We start from the raw sequence: 9,529 nt of genomic DNA, 5'->3' as shown, positions 1-9,529 counted from the left end.
TTTAAACTTACACGTGGACATCCGGAGGAGAAGATTCTAATTTTTGTCCAATATCATAAATGTCGTTTCTTGCATTCTCTGAAGCAAAGTTGACATTAATACGTCTATATGTATATTAATGCGATTTGGTAATTTGACTCGATAATTAGATTATGATTTCTGAATGTAATATCTGATAATTAGATTATCATTATTGCTCAACTATAAATGTTGTTTTTGGCACTCTCTGAAGCAAAATTGATATTAATATGCCCATATGTATTATGTACATTAATGTGATATGATAATTAAATTATAATTTTTGTCCACAATATCTGATAATTGGATTACAATTTTTGATCAACTATAAATGTTGTTTTTGGCACTCTCTGAAGCAAAATTGATATTAATATGCCCATATGTGTTATATACATTAATATGATCTGATAATTAAGCTATAATTTTTGTCTATAATGTTTGATAAATGGATTATAATTTTTGCTCAACTGTAAATGCTGTTTTTCGCACTCTCTGAAGCAAAGTTGATATTAATATGTCCATATGTATTATATACATTAATGTAATCTAATAATTGAACTATAATTTTTGTCTACAATGTCTGATAATTGGATTATAATTTTTGCTCAACTATAAATGTTGTTGTTTGCACTCTCTGAAGCAAAGTTGATATTAATATGTCCATATGTATTACATACATTAATTTGATCTGATAATTAAACTATAATTTTTGTTTATAATATCTGATAATTGGATTATAATTTTTGCTCAACTATATAAATGTTGTTTCTTGAATGTTTTGAAGCAATGTTAATATCAGTATGTCTATATATGTTATATCCTTTGAAGTGAAGTTGATATTAATATATATCTATATAGATAGAGAATATAACATATATATAATGTGATGTAATAATCTAATCTGATAATAACATTACAATTTTTGTTCATCGATAAATGTTGTTCCTGGCATATTATGAAACAATATATCTATTCGTATTAAATGTACATGTATTTACAAAGTATGTACGTTATATTTATAAAGAAACATGAAACACACAGATATTCTGTACTATATTTTGTAGTCAATAAATGTTACTTTCTACTGATTTCCATTTCCATGTAAAATACTTCCGCTTAAAAAACTGTGTACCACTGTGTACACTATCAAGTTAAATACTTTCGTTCACCACTGTAATCTCCAAGCACGAAATCTTTTTCTCTTCTTCTTTTTCTTCTTTTGTACTACGCCCACGAGGAGATGTCATAAAAAGAATATTGAATTTTTCCCTACAGTGATCCAGCAAAAATTGCATCTGTCAGTGTACGGATCCTCTCGGTGTACGGTGTTTCGTCTTGCTTCGAACGCTGTCAGAACGAGCGGCGAATAGAAGAGGAATCGAAGGGGAAAAGGAAAGAATGGAAAGCCACGACGAGAACGGGTGTGGTAAGACGTATTAGCCGAGAAACAGTGGCGACGCTTTATCGTCTGGCGCGGCGCAGTTAAATAAACCTCGAGAGAAAATGCATTTCTCCGTGTGTCCCGGATAGTACCGGATGCGGCTGTCATCCCCGCGAGCTCGTGCATCATCTTCCAGAGACGCCTGGATCACCCCTTCCCACTCCCGTTTCATGATTTTTCATCCTTCTTTCTCTTACAAGCGGTGTTCTCCTTTTCGATATATTTTTAGACAACTTTATCCGCCGCTCGTAGGGTTAATTTATTCATTTCAACGAGAAAGAAATTTGTACGCGGACCCTTTTTCTGGAAAAGCAAAAAAAGAAAGAGTCGAGAAAATAATTTCAAGCAGATTTTAAACTTTAGTTATTTACTTCAGTATTTTATTTTAGTACCCAGTTATTTTAAATAACATTTTTTTCTTTCCTTGAAAATTTCTCGCGTTCGCGAGAATCTAGCTGATCGTTCGCTAGACGGGTGAGGGGAAACGACGACTTCATCTACGCGTGACATTTATTAATAGTCTTTCTATCTTTAAAAGGAAAGATGACACGTCGCCGTGTCACCTCTCGACGCGCGAACTAACGAGACTAAAAGCTCGTAATTGATTCTCTTCCGGCGCGCGCGACGCCTGTCCTCGCCCCCCCCCCCCCCGCCCCGGACAAAAAAGAAACTACCTATTAGCGACGTTCATCGGCTGCCATTAAATTATGGCCCGCTACTGTCCGGATAACGATGGCTCCGCTTCAAAGCGGTCGCGTAATTTTTTCCGTCACCGTGGCCAGCCTGTCTGCTCATCTTCCTCTACCTCCACCCCTTTGGCTTTTTTTCCGACGATGCTCTTTAACACACACACACACACTCTCTCTCTCTCTCTCTCTCTCTCTCTCTCTCTCTCTCTCTCTTTCTCTCTCTTCGTACAATGAAACTCGAGTCAAACGGAATTTTTATTCCGTTTCCGGTTTCGGTATCGATTCAAGGTGGAACACCATTTATCTCGCAATCGGCAATTGTAAATAAGCAATTGGCACGCCCTGCGTTTTATGTAATTTCTCTCGTTCTCTCGAAGAGGAAAGCAAATTAAGTGCCGATGAATCAGATTTGCCTCAAAATTGACCAGCCCTTGTAATCTTTGCTAGGAATTCTTTTACGTGTGATTATGGCAATCTATGTTTAGAGATTTAAACGGTCTTTCTGTGAAATATACAAATCAGATTAAGTGCACTATTAGTTATATTATTAATTATTAATTATAACATTGTAATATTATTAATTATAATTATATATATTATAATATTATTAATTATAATTACATATATTATAATATTATTAATTATAATTACATATATTATAATACTATTAATTATAATTGTATATGTTATAATATTATTAATTATAATTATATATATTATAATATTACAATATAATTATATATATTATAACATTACAATATAATTATATATATTATAATATTATAATGTAATTATATTATTATAATATATATTAAAATACTATAAATACTATAAAATTATAATATTATAGTATATATTATAAAAATACTATAAAAATACTATAAAATTATAATATTACAGTATATATTATAATATTATAATATATATATATTATAAAATTATAATATTCTAGTATATATTATTATATCATAATATATATATTATAAAATTATAATATTAAAATTATAAATTTATAATATTATAGTATATATATTACAGTATATATTATAGTATTTATAAAAATATTATAAAATTATAATATTATAGTATATATTATAGTATATTATAGTATATATTATAATATTATAGTAGAATTATTATAACAATACAATTAATACAATTGTATTACTAATTGTATTGTTGTATTATGTAATATAATTGTATTATATTATTGCATTGTATTATATTAATTGCGTTTTACGTCTTGTGTAGTTTGTTGTATCATGAAGCTTTCGTATTTTTTTTTACTTTAATATCTCTAAAATCTAATGAAAATTATTGTTGTAAAAATGTTTCAGTCGTCATGTTTTGATGTTAATTTAGCATTATACATATTTGGCGACGATCTGATAATTAGTTATAGGTAATTAAACTATAAATATCATTTCCTTGATTCTCTAAAGTAAAATTAATATTCGTATACATCTATATACTGGGTGTCCCATTTAAAATATTTCACGCAATTATCTCTTAAACTATTTGTTATAGAAGATGTTTCTATTAAAATACTGTTTGTTTCGCAGGAGACATCATTTGATGATTACAGATCTGGTGTAGTGCTTCAGAGACTTTAAAGTGACTTTTATTTTTTTAAATAAAACTATATATTTTCACCATATTCTTCCCATAATGAATTTATCGATCACTGAAAAGTAATATATATATATATATATACGAAGAAGACTATATAGTTCTTTTGAAAAATGGCGAAAAAGTTTCTTAATCACTGTGTTTCATTCAACACTGTGAACGCGTGGGTTCTAACAGCGACTTTATGATTTTAGACGCATGGATGTAATATTTATATTTCGAATAATGTTAACAATTCGTTTTATCATTCCATTACATAGACTGATCTACAACTATGAACAAATCAAATGTTAGTCAAACTTAATACGAAAATTACGTAAAATCGTTAGATATCCACGCGTCCACGACTATAAAGTCGCTGTTAGCACGCACGCATCCGCAGCGTTAAATGACGTTATAATTTTCTCAAAAGAACTATCACGACCTATGATTCTTTGGAAAAGTAGGATACAAAGAAAATTGCAAAGAAAAATTGTCTTTAAAAATTAGCAATATTTCTTCGTACGAATTTCCATGAAATCATCTATGACAAACTTTCCTTTCCACCCTCGTACATAGTATAGCAGAGAAATTTCACTGTGTATTCAATAAGTGTCACTTTCGGGAGTTGGTTCGAACATCCGTTTCATCTTCCGAATGCTTCCGTTTTCAACGAAGTCAACGTCTGCTTACGAGCTTACGATAATCCCTCCCTTGCTAGAATTAAAATCCCGAAGCAACGTCAATTCCTCCCCCGGTTCATTCGCATCCGAGCGCTTCCCCTTTGTCATCGATTTCGCATTAGAAACACGGCGCGCTTCCGGGCGCGGCAAACGTCGCCGCGTACGCGTCTCCGTGATTAAATCTCATTCAATAATAGAAACTCGCGCGGCAGAGAACTCGGGCGAAAGTTTCGCGCGTTTCCTTCGCAAGATCCAGCGAGCGACGAGAGAAGGAAGGGGAGAGGTGTCGTTGATCGCGCTGGCAAAATCGACGCGACACGGCCCCGCAGCCGGAAGCGGCAGACGTAACTGGCCCTCCGGGGACGTTAATGTCATCTCCATAATCACCGTAGAGCCGGGTGACAGGAACGTGATGCGGAAGCTCGAAAGCCGGTCGTTCGACTAGTCGCGCCATCAATCCCTGCGATTAGGCTAATAATTTCTCTCGGTCGCTACGGGGGAAACGCCATCCCTCTTCCCGCCGCTAACCACCGAAAGGAGACTTGTGCGAATTACAAACGCCTCCCTGCACGATCCTCTCGGATTATCCGCGTGTTAACGACACGCAAAACCGATTTCTTCAGCCTGCTTGTTTCTTCAGTTTATTTATTTATTTTTTTTGTTGTTTTTTTTTTCTTTTGGCCGAAGAATTTCCTCGCGCGAGTGGAAACATGTTCTCCGCGAATTCTTCATGCAAGGATAGTAAGTTTCAGTTGGAATTTCCTTTGTCGATTTATCAATCGTTTATCGGCTGACTTAATTTCTGGACATTTAATTAAGTTAAGTTTTATTAAGAAATGTTAGAACAAGTTGAATTATTAGTTTCACCGTTTCTTAACTATAATTGTTCAAAGTGTATTATTAACATTATTGGAAATGTTAATATCCATTACTCAAGTATACATATTTTCAATTTCAGTTGTAGTTTAATGAATTAAATCAATCAGTTTGTTAATCTGCATCTGCAATCAAATATATTAATATTTTGCGGTGAAATGAAATTTTCCACTTTATTTATTAAAATTAAGAGGATTATTTAATTATTATAGTTATCATAATTATTATTATTATATTATAATTATATATTATAATTATAATATAATAATTATCATATATTACATTATTATTATATTATATATAATTATTATTTATTATTATATTATTATTATATATTATATAATTATCATATATTACATTATTATTATATTATACATAATTATTGTATATTACATTATTATTATATTATATATATTTATTATTATTATATTATTATTATATTATATAATTATTATTTATTATTATTTATTATTATTATTACAGTATTATTATATTATACAATTATTATATATTACATTATTATTATATTATATATAATTATTATTAATTATTATTATTATATATTATACAATTACTATATATTATTATTATATATTACATTATTATTATATTATATATATTTATTATTAATTATTATTATTATATGTTACATTATTATTATATTATATATAATTATTATTAATTATTATTATTATATATTATATAATTATTATTAATTATTACTATAGCAGCCATAGACACTTAACCCTCTTCCAAAAGAATCTTTTAGAAAACGTTGACAGAGGAACTCTGAGAAGAATGAGTTCTCAGTTGGTCAGTGGTCAATTCTCGATCGTCAAGAATTTCCAATCGCTTCTTCTCAGTCAGCTCTGTGTAAATCTTAATCGGAGTCAGCTGGTCGCCGAAGTGGTTGAATAACTCATATCGGACGGAAGTTCTACCAACAGACTCTAATTAATCACGCAGCTGTTGCTGCCTAAAAATCAAAAGCAATCGAGACTTCTCAAGCGCGGCGAATAAATCAAGCATAACCAGTCAAATTCATCATAGTCGTTTTCCCACAACGAGTGGGTGGTCCTTCGTTAGGCAAATTAGCGCCATAATCCAGCTCGAGCGAAGAAGCTCGTCGATTTCTACTACGGTTGACTCTGAACTGAAAACCAGATTAACCCTGAAGGTCGACTCTCGATATTTATTTCTCGATAACAGACGATGTAACGAGAAATAAATACTTGTTGCGACAATTGTCGACTCGGCTAGAAATAGGAATTCATTTGGTTGGACTTGCCACTTTCTCAGTGTAACGAAATCGAAAGAATTCTCGCAAGATTGCGATCGGAAAACGATCACTTTCTCGTGAAAAACGAATGAAGCGCGAGCTCTAATTAAAGCGGAGGATCAACGTTCAACAAGCGCACCGTTCACTAATAGCGCGGTTAGCGTTCGCGGAGGAGATTCCACGATCGTCGTGCCCCGGGGCACGCAATTCCTCATTAAAGATAATACCTCGAGCGACCGACAATTACGCTCGCGCGACGACGTAAGAACGGATTGTGAGACTGCAAACATTCTTCTTAATTAGGATCGCAACTTGTCCCGGCCTGCGAAACTGCGAGTAATACCAGTCCTCATTGACTGGTTTGTTAAACAATCGTCCAGCCCCCTCGTGCCCCCCTTCTTGTAAACGTGTCGCTCAAGGCTGTACGCGATCGTTTCTTCCTCTTCGCGACCACTTCCATCTATTCCACTAGAAGAATCCCGATTAAACGAAAGGACGCGTGGTACAGGACGGAACAACGTAACTTTGTATACAGGGTGGTCCGTTTAGGTGAGACTCAGCTAAATATATTTTTTGGAATTGTGACAAAAAATATTTTTTCTGCCTAACACGAAAGGCGTGGCATCGAAAGGAAACTGACAAGAATATTTCAGTCTCTTTCAGGGACTATTTTCGAGATCATTGATGTTCCTTTTCGGGTAACTACATAGTATATATATATATATATATTTTATTTATTTATAATATATATTTTATTATTATATATATATTTTTTATATATAATATATATTTTTATTATTATTATTATATATATTTTTATTATTATTATTATATATCATATATATTTTTTTATTATATATATATATATATTTGTTACATATAACATTAGATATTAATATTATATATATATATTTTTTATACATAACATTATATATTTTATTATATATATATATATTTATATATAATATATATTTTTTTTATTACTATATATATTTTTTTTGTATATAACATATATATATTTTATTATATATGTATGTTTTTTTTATTGTATATTTTTTCATATATAACATAAATATTTTATTATTATATATATATATATTTTTTATATATAACATTATATATTTTATTATATATTTTATTATATATATTTATTATATATAACAAATATATTTTTTTATATATAACAAATATATTTCATTATTATATATATATTTTTATATATTATATATGTTTTTTATTACTACATATATTTTTTTTATATGTATAATATATATATATTTTTCCATTATAGTGTAGCTGTTGAAAAAAATATATATTTTGAAAGTCATGTCCGAATGTGTAAAGAACATGACTTTGAAAATTTAAGTTTTATTTTATTTAGATAAATAAATTCATCTCTGTCGCGATTGTACAACAATATTCATTTACACTTTACTATTATCGCTCTTTTTCCCGTAGCTTTTCTCTCCTCGACGAGCTTCTCCCGTTAAACAAATAAATAAATTATCACAACCTCTCCTCTGTGTCAAACATAATTTTTATTAGCCAAGTCTTCTCGCGAGGCAAGTACTCGCCAATTTATTCCCCTTTGGCGGAATGGAACCGTGGCGTTTCGTTAGAGAATTTCCGTAAACCTCTCTCTCTCTCTCTCTCTCTCTCCCTCTCTCTTTCTCGGTGAAATTCTCTCGTAAGAGGATTTGTTTATTGATTTATCGTGTCGCAGGAGCACTCGAAGGAAGTGGCCGGCAGCCTCGGTTCGAAACAACTCTCTGTCTCTCTCTTTCTCTCTCCGTGCCGGAAACGTGCATGTGTCCGCGTCCTTCGGCCCTCGTATCCATCCACTTTGCAGCCCTCGACGAGCGTCGACCGAGATTGGATGGCTATCGTTGCCATTTGCAAGGCCGATTGTCCCGGTCATTTGGAAAGTCGAATGGCTCGTACGAACGTACCACCTCGGGCCCAACGTGGATTCGAATCGACGTAACACCGGCCGCTATTTCTGCATATTTCAGCGCCGAGAGACATCTGGATTTCCAAGCGGCGATCCTTTGAATTATCAAGCGTAGCGTCACTCGCGTGACGCAAACTGCAGCGAACGCTTCTTCCCGCGTTCGCCGATGGCCGCTAGTCCGGTAAACTTCCTCTCGGAGTTTTCTCCCTTTACTTATTCAGTTTTTCCACTTTTGCCTATTCACGCTTCACTTTTTTTTCTTTTATTCATCGTACGAGACGAGACGCGCGAAACACGATGGGGAAACGTTGCTACAATTTTTGTTTCGCGGATCTTATGCCACTGTGTGTTGAAAATTGCAGCGTTTTCTCAGTTCCAAGTATAACACAAGGCAAAACAAATAATAAATTTCTTACTTCTCGATAATTTCCACCCAGTGACGCATCACGCCGACGTGTTCGAAAAGAAAGCGACGAATTATTGCGTACTGTTTCGGTCACTCGTTATGGTCCGCAATCAATTGCCCAGCGCAAGTGGTTGAAGCGTTTAATAGAACCGTTTGTTCAAAAATGTGATTTTCAAGGAAAAGAGACTCTGAACGTTTCTAAATATTACTATTCGTAATTAAGGTAAAATACATTCCCGATACTGAGAAAATAATTTCAATATACTAATTTCAAGCACGTTGAAATACAATCCAGGCGAAACGAATAATAAATTTATTACTTCTCGATAATTTCTATCCGGTGACATCATATCGACGAGTTCAAAAAGAAAGCGAGTTTGGTCACTCGTTACGGTCCGCAGTCAGTTGCCCAGGGCAAGTGGTTGAAGCGTTTAATAGAACCGTTTGTTCAAAAATGTGATTTTCAAGGAAAAGAGACTCTGAACGTTTCTAAATATTACTATTCGTAATTAAGGTAAAATACATTCCCGATACTGAGAAAATAATTTCAATATACTAATTTCAAGCACGTTGAAATA

The sequence above is a fragment of the Frieseomelitta varia genome, unplaced genomic scaffold, assembly GCF_011392965.1.
Source record: "Frieseomelitta varia isolate USP_RPSP 00005682 unplaced genomic scaffold, Fvar_1.2 scaffold_168, whole genome shotgun sequence".
Lineage (NCBI taxonomy): Eukaryota > Metazoa > Arthropoda > Insecta > Hymenoptera > Apidae > Frieseomelitta > Frieseomelitta varia.
This window is presented reverse-complemented; position numbering follows the sequence as displayed.